The sequence below is a fragment of the Capricornis sumatraensis genome, chromosome 5, assembly GCF_032405125.1.
Source record: "Capricornis sumatraensis isolate serow.1 chromosome 5, serow.2, whole genome shotgun sequence".
Classification (NCBI taxonomy): domain Eukaryota; kingdom Metazoa; phylum Chordata; class Mammalia; order Artiodactyla; family Bovidae; genus Capricornis; species Capricornis sumatraensis.
The window spans coordinates 122,690,408-122,703,238 of record NC_091073.1 but is presented as its reverse complement, the minus strand read 5'-3'; the positions used below and the strand labels follow the sequence as shown (position 1 = coordinate 122,703,238).

Genomic DNA, 12,831 nt, shown 5'->3' with positions numbered 1-12,831 from the left:
CATCAACCCCAAAATGTTGATATCAGATATTATTCTTAGATCAAAGAATTTCAGATTGTATCTATTCTAGAGAATTCTTATCGGTAATAATTATATACTTTGATACTGTTACCTTTTAGACTGGAACTACATGTATCTTTTATTCTTCTAACTTTATTAAAGCTATTTTAACATTTAAACCTATTTAACTTAAGAATTATAACTTTAATCAATACTGTCAGCTTTCTGATATTTCATTAAAGTAGTTAATATTGTAATGAACTTGTCTTATCTAGATAAGCACGCCATTGTATACTAAATCTGCCTGGATCATTCAGAATCCATGTCTAGCTGCCCCCTGCAGCATGGGGTTATGTCTCATCCTATATACATACCACTTCTGTCTTACAGATCAGGAGGCTCAGATCTAGGAAGGGTGAAATACAGAGCTCTGTGAATTAAAGAATTTGAAATAAGGCTAATCAAAAGAAACGCCAAAATGTAGGGTTTTCTCACTTTGTCCTTCAACAGTGGAGAAAAAAAGTCTCTCCAGAGTTTCTCTAGATCCTTAGCTCCTCAAATAAAAAGTGGCTCCGTTACAGCTAAAGAAATTGAAGAGGAAACACTTGCCAGGAGTTTAAGGTAGTATACAATGAGCCAAAGCCAAAATCCCAGCTAACACAGTAATGGTATAGCTTGCAGGGGATTGAGAATAATATGATCTATGACTTCCTGGCAGTCCTTTGCCTTCCAATGCAGGGGACGCAGGTTCGATCCCTGGTCGGGGAACTAAGATTGCAGGTGCCCTGCAGGCAAAAACCCAAAAGGTAAAACAAGCAATATTGTAAAAATTCAGTAAAGACTTAAAAAAAAAAAGGATGATATGATTGCCAATGATAAGTGTACTTTTATTTTCTGCCATTTTGGGAGGCGATGCACTACTTCTGTCGGTGGTCATTAAGAATCTTTCCAGTGAGACTGTGTGTTGGGATATGTTGGGATAAAGCTGTCGCTTTGCTCTTTGCAGCTGGTTAGCACTGTGGACTGTTGAAGGTGGAACATAGGGGGTTCTGAAGCAAAATGGACATTTTGATTAAGACAGGTTAAGAATTACGAGCTTCAGTAAGTATATTTTTCAGTTGTGCGGAGGGAAGAAAAGCCACGATGGCACAAAGCCCTATTCTGTAATTTGCTGTTTAAGAAAACATAGGTCATCGGAGGTTGGCAGGGCTTCCCTGATGGCCCAGCGGGTAAAGGGTCTGCCTGCAGTGCAGGAGACCAGGAGGTGCGGGTTTGACCGCTGGGTCGGGAAGATCCCCTGGAGGAGGAAGTGGCAACCCACTCCAGCATTTGCCTGGAAAATCCCGTGGACAGAGGAACCTGGTGGGTGACAGTCCGGAGGGCTGCAGAGTCAGACACGACTGAACACACACTCACTGCTAGGAGGTTAGTGACGGCGATCACCCCATGGAGTGTATAACACAGCACTCGGCCACGCATGCTGTGTTGTGATGGTTGTCGTAGGTTTCAAATTATGCCTAAATAGTGAAGCTTAAGTTTTTACTCTGGGCTAGTAAAAAGAATTTCAGGGTAGAGTAACAGATTTTAAACACTGCAGCTAACAGTGGTGGTCCACCCCAGGACTCGTGGTGCTGTTTGCTGAGGGCACACTGGCGGTGCTTGCTTACAGTGGTGGTCTACCCAGGACTCGTGGTGCTGTTTGCTGAGGGCACACTGGCGGTGCTTGCTTACAGTGCTGGTCTACCCAGGACTCGTGGTGCTGTTTGCTGAGGGCACACTGGTGGTGCTTGCTTGGCGCGCGTTGGCTGACGGGCATTGTGTGTAGCTTGGGGACATCTGCATGGTTGTTCTGATCCCAGCTTTGTGGTTACCTGATGAAACATGATACTTGATGTCAAAAGGGACTTAATTGTGGGACTAACACTATTTTGCTCTGGAGGATAAGATGACTTGTAGTCATCATGTGCCTGAGCTCGGCTTCCATGCTGGCGTCCGAGCTATCAGCACAGCTTTGGCATGCATTGCCTGCCTCTGACTTCTCCACTGCTCCTCCTTGACACTTGATGGTGCTAGAGGTTTTGTGCTTGTTGATAGTGTTGCTATTGCTTAAAAGACAGTAACAAAGCTAACTGGCACACTATTATGGAGAAGCAGGCCTGCTTCCAGCCTGCCCCACTCTCTCCTCCCTTTTCTGTTCACCACGCTTCTTTCTCTAAGCACCAGACATCGTGCAGGTGAATTTAGAACCCGAGTCTTGAGATCGGGGGCTAGTTAACTGAAGAAGAGGAAGAGACGTGGTGAGACTGCGTGAAGGCTGCGTCCAGTGCTGAAGGACCTGACAAGACGTGGAGGAAGGTGTTGTGTGCGTTTCTGGAGCGGGAGGGAGCCTGCAGACCCGCACTGGAGAGGGCAGCAGTGACAGTGCCTTTTTCCCTTGGCCTCCTTCTGGTCCGGCCCGGGGCTGTCCTGTGGGCTCAGACTCTGGTCCGCACGTCTCCTTGGGGCCGTTTCGGCCCCCGGTTCCTGCTGTCCCCTCCCCTGGGACACCCTGCGCCAGCTCTGGGGTGGAGCGCGGACAGGCCGGCCGCAGGCCCACAGCGCACGGCCTCCCCTCTGTCTGAAGTCTCGGCTCCCCGGAAGCCCCCAGCGGGGTCCCGCTTGCCGCCCGCCCGCCAGCACTCCTCCTGGAGCCTGCCTGGGCTGCCCTTGCTGTGTCAGACGCCGAATCCGTGTCTGCAGACCCTGACCTGACTGAGCGCATCTCCTCTCTCCAGCCACCCTCCCCTCCCAGGCTCGGCCTGCTCCCTGCGGGAGGACGCGCGCTGTCTGCTCTTTCACGAGCGCGCTCTCCGCCGGGCCAGCCAGTCCTCGGTGGTTCCGGCGTGCCCCCTCTGGGAAGCCCCTGGAGCCCTCCCTTTTAATCGCCGCCCAGCTGCTTACTGCCGCCATGCGAGCGCGGGCCTCGTCGTGCGCACGCGCTTGTGCTGGCGTGACCTCGGCACCTGCCGCCCAGCTCTGGCTTCTCCAGCTCACTTCCCGCAGCCGCTCAGAGCAGACACTTTTCACACATGCTGTGTGTTCACCCTCATAACTTCTCGCCACCGCCGCTTGCCCCCGCATTCCCTTCGTCCCCAGGCTTCACCACAGTTACACTAGTGCCAGGCTGTCGTCACAGCCAGTGCCTCGTGTGCGCTCTCAGGCCCCTTCGCGCTCCCCGTGTTGTGCTCACGGCTGGCGAGACCGCGGCCTCGGTCCAGCCCGCCCTGCACGTCCTCTGCCCGCATGGCGGTTCACCGCTGACTGTGGCCGCCTGACCTTTCTGCCTGTCTGAGCAGACAGTCTCTAGACGACTGCTCCCGTCTTCTCGTTTCTCAGACCTCCTTCGCTGTCACTCTCAGCTGATACTTTGCTTCCTGTTTTGTCGAGAAAGCAGAAAAGCTCTCGTGTCAGAACTCTGGCCCCTCGCCTGGGTTTGCCTGCGCGCGCGGCGCCTGGCCGCCCCGCCGCTGGGCCGAGGCTGCGGCCGGCCCTCCCCGGTGCAGCGGGCCGCACCCCTTCTCCCCGACTGCAGGACGGAGCTCCGGCTGGGCTGCCGCCTCTCCCAAAGGCAGCTGGCCCACTGCCGTCAGCACAGGGAAGTACCATGATCTTTCTCAACAGAATGAAAGAGCAAGGGAAGGAGTAAGAAAGGAAGTGTCCTCAGGGACAGTTGATCTAAGAAGGAAGCGGAAAGCGTTCACCGAGCCCGATGGAGGATTACACCTTCGCAACAGTCTCTCAGAAAGCTCCTTCCCTCCTGTTAGAGGTCAAAGCACAGTTGTGTGAGTTTTGAGCCAGGGCGGTACGTCAGTGACGTGTTAGGGCCAGTTTACATACACAGCCTTGCTCAAAGGTGAGGCTTGGCTCCCTCCCACCTCCGAGGCTACCGAAGTGCCGGCGCCGCGCTGGCCGCGACCGGCAGCCCCCCTCCTGCTCCGTCCTCCTGGGGATGCTGCCGCTCCGCCGACGCGCTCCTTGCCCTCCTGCCTGATGGGCTGCTGCTGCTCAGCCTGCGGGGCTGGGTCTTCCCGGCCCCCTCCCTCACATCGGCTGCCATGAGCCTCGGTCCTGGCGCGCCTGTCTGTTTGCCGCCCTCTCGGCCGGCCCTCCGGCGCCGCGGCTGCTGGCCCCCAGCTCTGTAGAGCCGGGTGGCTTGTGCACACTCCACTGGGCTGTCCAGTTGGCGTCCTGAACACATCTCGTTCGAAATCAGCTCAGTCGGCCTCTATTCACACGGAGCTGTCCCTGCAGGTGGCAGACCCGATCTTTAGGTGCCCAGGCAGTTTCCTTGGCGGCTCTTCATTCCTGTGTGGATTCCTTCGCAAAGTTCTTGCCTCTGGCTTCAAAGCCTCTCCAGCATCTGACCACGCTTTACCCCTTGCCCTGCCGCCTCCCGGGTCTGAGCGACGGCCAGTCACCGCTGCCCATCCCCTCCCTGCACCCATCCTCGGCCTGCGAGGGAGGAGAGCGCTGAGGGTCAGCCCTCCCTCACTCGCGGGCTCCCGGCTGCCCCGACTCCTGTAGACGCCTTGCTGCCCCTGCCTCTGCCTCTCAGCTCTTTACCTGCGGGGCCCCTTCCCCATGGGCTTTCCCGTGGGTGAGCCTCCGGGCCAGTGCTGCCAGGCCTGCCTCTCCCCCACCGGCACCTCTTTTCTCCTTCCCCTTCCTTGTTTGCACAGCACTTTCTGGTCACTGATGTACTGCTCATTTCTCATACTGCCCTTCTCCCTGCCTGGAACAGGAACTCAGCAGGCACGGCTGTAGGCTGGTTTTCTTCCTGACCCTCTGATAGCACCAGGCGTGTGGTGGGTTGGGAGTAAGTGGACAGATGAAAAGCACACACAGTGATCTGTCATTTTACCCAGGATGTGAAGAATGAAGAAGTGAAATTTGGTGATAGCACGAAACCCACCGCGTGGAGCAGTGTTTAGAAAAGCCCACTGTAGAGACCTCTGGAGACAAGCCAAGACGGAGGAGCTGGAGGCCGCGTGTTTGGTGTTAGTGAAGGAAGAGAAATAGAGCCATTTTCCCTCTATTGTTAAGCCATGAAATTGGAGCAGTCACAACCCATTTCTACTCCAGGACCCCTGAAGAGTAGCCCAACAGCAAGTCCCATTACATTAATCTTAGTAGAAAATCTTTTGTAATTCCTTCCCAGGATTAAGATACATATACATTAGCCTGTTTAAATGTTTAAGTCGCACAGCAGCATTAATTGAAATAATTAGCTTTCGTGTGTATAGCCTATGGGTGTACTGGGTAACTTTAGAAGTACCTAATGAACAGGAATTATTTTTTGTTAAGTTCAAAACCTTCACAGTTCTTTTAATGTGATTTATTTTAAAATATAGCCTTTGAACTTAATGATTCAGTTCCATTTTTTATGTACTATTTTCATCTTCATGATAAAATGTTAGTATATCACCTTTGGTGGCAATTACTTTTCCTGCTTCATTCTAATCTTTTTAAAAGCTTTTTCCATTGAGGTTTGTACTAATTATTTACTCAAGAGCACAGAAGATGTACTGATTTCATTTTTGCTGTATTTTTGTATTATGAAAAGTAAAAGATCGAAAAAAACTCCCACACGTCCTCATTTTTTGTGGAACTCAGTAACCTGTAGTCCTAGAATCTTGTTGTTTATCCCTCAGCCAAGTTTACCAGGCAGTCTGTGCTTGCTCAGAGTGGCGGCATCCTGTCAGAGGCTCTCCCGTCGTCACGGGAAGCGTGGTTGGCTGGGGAATGCCTCTCACATGCCACCCTCCGCGGTGTAAGGACACGCTGGGCTTCATCTCAGGTCCTCAGCGCTATTTTCATCTTGACTTGCCCTCAGCGTTCTTTATAGTCTAGCAATGGTTATTGTTTTGGTTATACCACTGATATAAGAGTAACTCAGATTACCAGACTCTGGGAGTCGTAGACAGTCTGAAGTTGATCAGATACTGACTTTCATCAAGAACATGCATAGCAAAGATTGTTGACACTGAATGACCCCTTTGGGGGCAATACTGTGACAGAAGAAAGGATTTAGTAATATCTTGACTTTATGAACTAACAGAAAAGAATATTAATTCTACTGGTAATACTAATTAAATGGTTTCTTTTAGTAAGACACCGACATTTGGGTCCGAGGGTCTGAAACTGTAGGAGACATCTTGTTACAGTTTATTCAGCTTCTTGGGCCATAGAATCACTTCCATGACAATAAAATATGGCCCAAATAGTGAGATGAAGAAGGGATGAAACGAGGTGACTGAAGAGATACAGCACCAGGAGGTGGAGAATACTTTGGCAGAATTCAAGAATCAAGTGTGTTCTCTGAAACTGAGAGAGAGAGGTTGCTCTGTGTAGACCGTCTAGATTTGTTAGCAGGAGATGAGTTTAAGGCACGTGAGCTGCTTGTGTAACCACACCCAGGTTATGATGGTGTTCCCAAGAGTAACGTGTAAAGTAATCTTAACACCTCATCTGGCTTGAGGTACACCACTGCCTTGTAGCTAAAGTAGGAAAAAAAAGGGCCAAACCTTTCATTGTACACAGTTTCATATAATGTTTCTAAAGTTGTTTAATATTCTGCATATTGCCTGTGATCATTTTATAATGAAAGTATTTTGCATTTTCAAAATTGTGTTGGATATAAAAAAAATCTCATATTACTTGGTTCAGTAACTAGCCATATTTTTGTGCATATGTCAGAAGTAAACAAACTTTTAACAAATGGTAGCATTGCGAATGGAATAGAAATGGAAGTAGAATTTTTGAGTGTATGACTTGTCTGTCTCCTCTGTAGATGGTAACAGTGTTTGTTCATGCCCAGGTAGATGTTTTAGAGATTGCATGTCCAGGCTTCAGTTTTCAAAAGCTTTGTGGGGTCTGTCTAATCACCAGTGGCTTTATGGTGTATAGTAATTGGTGTTTGCTTAGGGGATGGAGACTGTTCATTCTATGAATTATTAGGAGTCTTGGGTTTTAACAACAAACTCGTTTGTCTAAGTGACTAGGAATAATGAAAAGTATTTGAGTGACCTCACATTCTTGGTGACAGAGATAACTTTGGTCAGTTCAAAGTACTAAATATAATCAAAAATTTAAAGAATTGCTTAGATAATAGATTTTATAACGAGCTTTCTTTTGTCTGTACACTAAATTTGAAAGTTAAATGAAACAGTATATACTAGAGGCGTCTGTTTTCAAGTAGTAATCATTAGAGACTAAGTTTAGGGCCCTGGGTTGTTTAGGGTGCTGATTTGTTTAGGGAGACTGTTCTGTTGCTTCATATTCTTTGAGTTATTTACATAATCATTTGGAGATTTATAGTGGTTATTAGAAATGCAGCGTTATATATTGTACAGTAAATAGTGTCTGCCCTTTAATATATGAATACGTGGCCGTTAAGGCTGTCTTACATATTAAGAAAAGGTGTGAAGACAGCCTAATTGTTGAAATGCTGGACTTTGGGAAATTCTGTTATCTTGGGAGGAAAATATTTTCAATGCCACACTAGTTTTTCAGCTTAAGAATAAAGCTGGGAAAAGTTGCCTTCAGCTATTAGTTTTCCTGAATCCAAAGAGACGGGTGGGGCAGGATCAAAAATACTCATTTGATCAAAGTTATTGGCTCTGAAGGTATTCTTACCTGTGTAAGAAAGATGAAAGGTGTTGTTTTTATTGCATGCTAGTAACAGTGTAATTTTGAACTAATTGGTGGTGAGCTGCCAATCACCTAGGGGGAGTGCAAATAGATACTCTTACGATTCCCTTTGAGGTAGTGAAGTCTTATGTTGAGGCTGGAAGGAAAACAGAATAATACCGTTAAATTGACCTTAAATGAGCTGCTTTGTGGTTTTCTTGGAGAATCCCTTTTTATTTTTCATGGCTAGTCCAAACAGGTTTGGCCTACCAATCTGACTTATTGACTAGACAATGCTGACATTGAACATTTTAGATTCATTCTGAAATAACGTAATGATAATATAGTTCTTCAGGATATTTTGATGATTTTGTTGGTATAATTTAAATTTGTAGAACATTCCAGTACTTGTTTGCGGAGTGTCATGACTCCTTACAAGAGCCATCTTTTCCTTTTATACTGGAATATTCTGCCCAAATAAGCTTACTTTTCTCACGTAGGTAATGAGATATACAGTAAAAGGTGGTGGTGTCTTTGAAAATTGTTATTCCAGATGAAAATCTAGTCACTTAGTAAAATGATAATTTCTTTTAAGGACAATAAGAATGTAATCTTGGTTTTAGTGTGCAGGTCACTCAGTGTTTATTAAACTACCTATTGTGTGCCTAGCATTGTGCCATCAAAAAAAATAAAAACAGTGTTACAGAAACATCACTTTAGTTATTTTCCTTTGAAAACTTTGATTGGCTTGGACATCTGTACTGAGCTTTTTAGATATCACACCTACAAAGTAGGCATTTATGTCTTTTAATTTTACATTAACCGCAGGAATACTATCTACTTTGATTCCATTTCAAAATTCTGGATAGTCATCAGATTATTATTTCTAGCAGTGAACTGGTTACTGGAATTATGCTTTTCTTTACAAGCATAGGGGATGAAACATAGTTTGGGATTGTATTTGTAATTTATTAGGTGTAGAAGTTAAATGAGCATTAGCTACAGATGCATACCGTATAATTTATAAAGAAATGGGATGAAAAGCAAAATGTTCTTACCTCTGAGACTATTAAATTCACAGCTACTTGAAAACCTTATAAAGCTGTGCCGTCTTCCTGCAGATCTCTTTGGTGTACAGAGTGTCCATTGATGCTGTGACTTAAGCCTCTGTCTTCTGCTTTGGTTGCCAGAAGCTCTGGATTTGCAGTAGCAGTGTTGTAGTTTGGGGGCACACTACCTGAATACCTCTCTACTATCTTTATCTCCGTTCTCTAATCAACTGTACATTGGGAAGCAAAAAAACTCATGAGTTCTGGAAATAGTGCATACCGTTTCAGCGCTTTCAAGACCTCGGGTTCTGCAAGGGGGAGAGGATTGGGTTTCTGTCTCTTTAGTGATGGGCAGTGGCGAGAGCGGAGGTGCAGTGGGACGGCCCCGCCCTTTCCCAGAGACCCAGGTAAGACGGGAGCTTTCTGGTTCCACAGGAGGGCTTAGCCTGCTGCGCTGCCTTGTGTCGTTGGCCTGAACCCTCTCTTGAGTCTCTCCCTTTAAGAAAGGAGTGCTGTTTGTACCCTGAGAGACGCCAGAGCACTGAGTCTTCCTCCTCCCGAGTCGGTATTTCTGGCCGGTTCATCCCTAGTCCCCAAGAACTGCACTTACTGGCCCTGCAGATGTCCATCACTGGTTGAGGGCCGGTTTGCCCGGAGACGGGTGAGGGAGCAAGGACAGCAGACCTGGACGTGGTGTTTGCTCAGGGCCGAGCGTGAGGGCCAAGGTGAGCATCTAGAGATCGTGCTTCTGATTGGAGTCAGCTGTTGGGAGAGACTAAGGAGAATTCGTACTCAGCCCCCCAGAGCGGTACAGGTTATCAAAGAGATATCACTAGAGCAGAAAAAAAGACTGCCTAGAATGCGGGGACAAGTTTTAAAATTTAGTAGACGAGAGATGAGGTAGTCCTTGTGATAGACAGAACAGGGTCTCACGGAAGCGTCCCGGTCCTCCGCTCCGGAGCCTGTGCGCACGTCTCCTTACAGGGGGACAGGGCCTGCGCACTGCTTCAGGGAGGGGTTGCGATTACCCTGGATGGTCCGGTGGGCAGGCACCGTGTCATCACAGCAGCGTGAGGAGTGAGTGAGGAGGCAGGCGGCCACAGAAGGGGCCGTGGCGCAGAAGCAGAGGGTGGACTGGCCCGAGGAAAGGCCCCCGAGCCCAGGAGAGCCGGCCGTCTCCCCCAGCCGGTTCTCCCTGGAGTCTGCAGAGGGCGCGGTCCTGCCCCGCCTCCGGAAGTGAGGGCAAGACGTCTGTGCTGCTTCAAGTCACTGAGTTTATGGTCGTTTGTTACAGCGGCAGTGGAAAAATGATACAGTCCTTCTGAAAACGGAATCAGTCATCTGGTAGAATCCAGTGAGAGAAAGGAAAGTGCAGAGAGGAGGAAATGAGTAATGACATAATAGACGTGGACTACAGAGCTGATAGAGCTCGTCTAAGTAACATCCAGAGGGAGGAAAAAACAGCTAGGAAAAAAGCACATAAATAATAGAGAAATAGTCAATGAGCTGAGGAAAGCGTTGAGTGTACATCAAAAAGGTCGCAGAGTCCTAGGTAAGATTATAGCAAGAAATTCAAAAGATCCAGTTATCCTGTTAGATTCGTGAATTCTAAGAATAATGATAATGATAATAAAAAAAGGTTTACTGGCTTTCACATAGAAGAGTCACTTACAAAGGAGAGAGAGAAAAGAATTAAACTTCCCATGTATCACCTGTTAAGGATTATTGAGTACTCTGGAGTCTTAAGGGTGCAGGGAATATAGCAATTAAAAATTTATGCATTTCTAAAGATGTCATGTACCTATTAGGACAGAAAAAGGCATTCACTTATTTATTCATTTTAGAGTAGTATATGTAGTGACTAGGTACTATTCTAGTCATTAAGGATATGGTAGCTCCATACCAATGGAAGAATGTAGTAATAATCTTAAACTAAGTATTTTTAAAACCACCTCAGCACAAACCATGGTTTAGGAGGGGTGGGTGGAAAGCAGTGAGAGAATGGTTTGTAGAAAGCATTGTGAAATTTCACCTTGGTGGGGGATCAGTTACCTAGTAAGGTTTCCTGTGGGGTTTTATGTTGAAACAAATATAAGTCTTAAGTCTGTGTGCTCAGAATGAGAAAGTAACCACTGAAGTGTCAAATTAACATGAGGGAAAAGAATAAACAAATTCCACTTGCTGGGGAAAGAAGAAATGATAAGGAAACTAAAATAAACAGGAATCGTGAAATCACGTGAAAGGGGGGAGGGCATCACTCGGTCACCAGCCAGCTTGTGGGCAGCGGGGCTCGGGGCCTGGGGGTCACTGATACGCTGCTAGAACACCTGCCTTGCAGCCCGCTCGGTGTGCAAACTTCCAGTTACATGAAACTGTCTCCTTATTTTTGAGGTGAGTTTTCAGACAAACACAGACCTAAAAGAAGGAGAACTTGAACAGAGAAGGCCGCACAAATGTTTTGAAATTTAGTAGACCTGAGAGAACTTTAGAAGTGACTAATTCAGCAGACCCCAGGAAGCTGAATCCTACACCATCTGTCCTTGATTAATACCCCAACCCCTGAAAGTCCCCAAAGTGGCAGCAGCAGACACCTGCCAAAATGGGGCTGAATGGGACGAATTAAGACAAGGAGGGCTGGCTGAGAAGCCTGCTCATGAAAGAGTTTGATCCCCCATCTCTCCCCTCTATCCAGGGTCTCAGAGCACTGCCTCTCCCCCACCCCAGCAGTAGAGGGAGTTATTTTCCAGAGAAGGGAAGCCTGTGGCCTGGGCATGGGTCGAGGGAGTAGTGGATGGATGAGTTCTTACAGACTAAATGCCTGGGTGCCCGGCTCTCTTCGCTGGGACAGCTGAGCTCTAAAACCCTGAGAAGGAGATCAGAGGAATCTTCTCTGGGGACTCCGTCTGTCCAGGAGAGCCTCCCAGGCTCCTAGCAGTTGGGTGCCCATGAAGAACCCGCTGGAGCACCTACCAGGAAGTCTTGTCGCAACTGCAGAGTTTCAAATCAAATTATCATTTTAATGCTTCCTTCCTAAGTATGAACCGACAACTCCGACTCACCAGACTTAAGAGGAAGACTTCTCCCAGGAAAGCAGGAACCAAGACACACACACAGTAAAGGGTGCTGGGGGAGAACAGAGCACGCACAGGATGAGAACGCAGACAAGCAAACCTGTCATCAGTGCTCTGTGAGAGACTGGGGCAGCGTCCACGAGAAAGGCCAGGATCCTGCAAAAATGGAGCAGCTGGCGAAAGAAAGCGCTCCTTGAAAGTGAGAAATGGTGATATGTCTAAAGGATTGGAAGATGAAGAAGACAGGTCAAAATGGGCAGAAATGAGGTGGAGTTAGAATATCAGAGAACCAGTTCAGGACATCTAACATCCAACTAATAGGAATTCCAAGTGGGGAGAGCAGAGAAAATGAGGTGGAGGAGATGACAAAATCAAGCAGATGTCCCAGTCCTAAAGGACAGGAACTCGGGGGTTGAAAGTGCTCACCCAGGGCCCAGCCTGGGGGACAAGAGTGACTCCCGACACCTGGACAAGGGCCCACCTGTTCTCTGGGGGAAATGAGAAGCAGTTCACACTCAGGCCCAGCAGGAAAAAGAGCTTCACACCGCTCAGGGCTATCACTGGGAGCTGGCAGATGGTGGAGCAATGGCATCACAGTCTTGATGGATAAGTAGTTTTGACCTGGCTAATAAATAATAATGGAGAAGGCAATGGCACCCCACTCCAGTACTCTTGCCTGGAAAATCCCATGGACGGAGGAGCCTGGAAGGCTGCAGTCCATGGGGTTGCCAAGAGTCGGACATGACTGAGCAACTTCACTTTCACTTTTCACTTTCATGCACTGGAGGAGGAAATGGCAACCCACTCCAGTGGTCTTGCCTGGAGAATCCCAGGGACGGGGGAGCCTGGTGCGCTGCCGTCTATGGGATCGCACAGAGTCAGACACGACTGAAGCAACTTAGCAATAAATAATAATAAATCTGTAAACACCAAAGGAAAAGGCTCCCTTGCGATTTCTTGGTTTTCCTGCATTAACTATTGCTTGACAACTACAGAAGATGAGAATCTCAGTCTCTGTAAGTCACACGCCTTGTCATCCTCAT

The 12,831-nt window shown here is 47.7% G+C and overlaps 1 protein-coding gene across 2 annotated transcripts in view; it reads left to right on the top strand.

Annotated features, from left to right (window-relative positions):
* The window catches only part of LMBR1 (limb development membrane protein 1), a 129,357-nt gene that overhangs the window by 77,257 nt on the left and 39,269 nt on the right, over nucleotides 1–12,831 (top strand). The window lies entirely within an intron of this gene.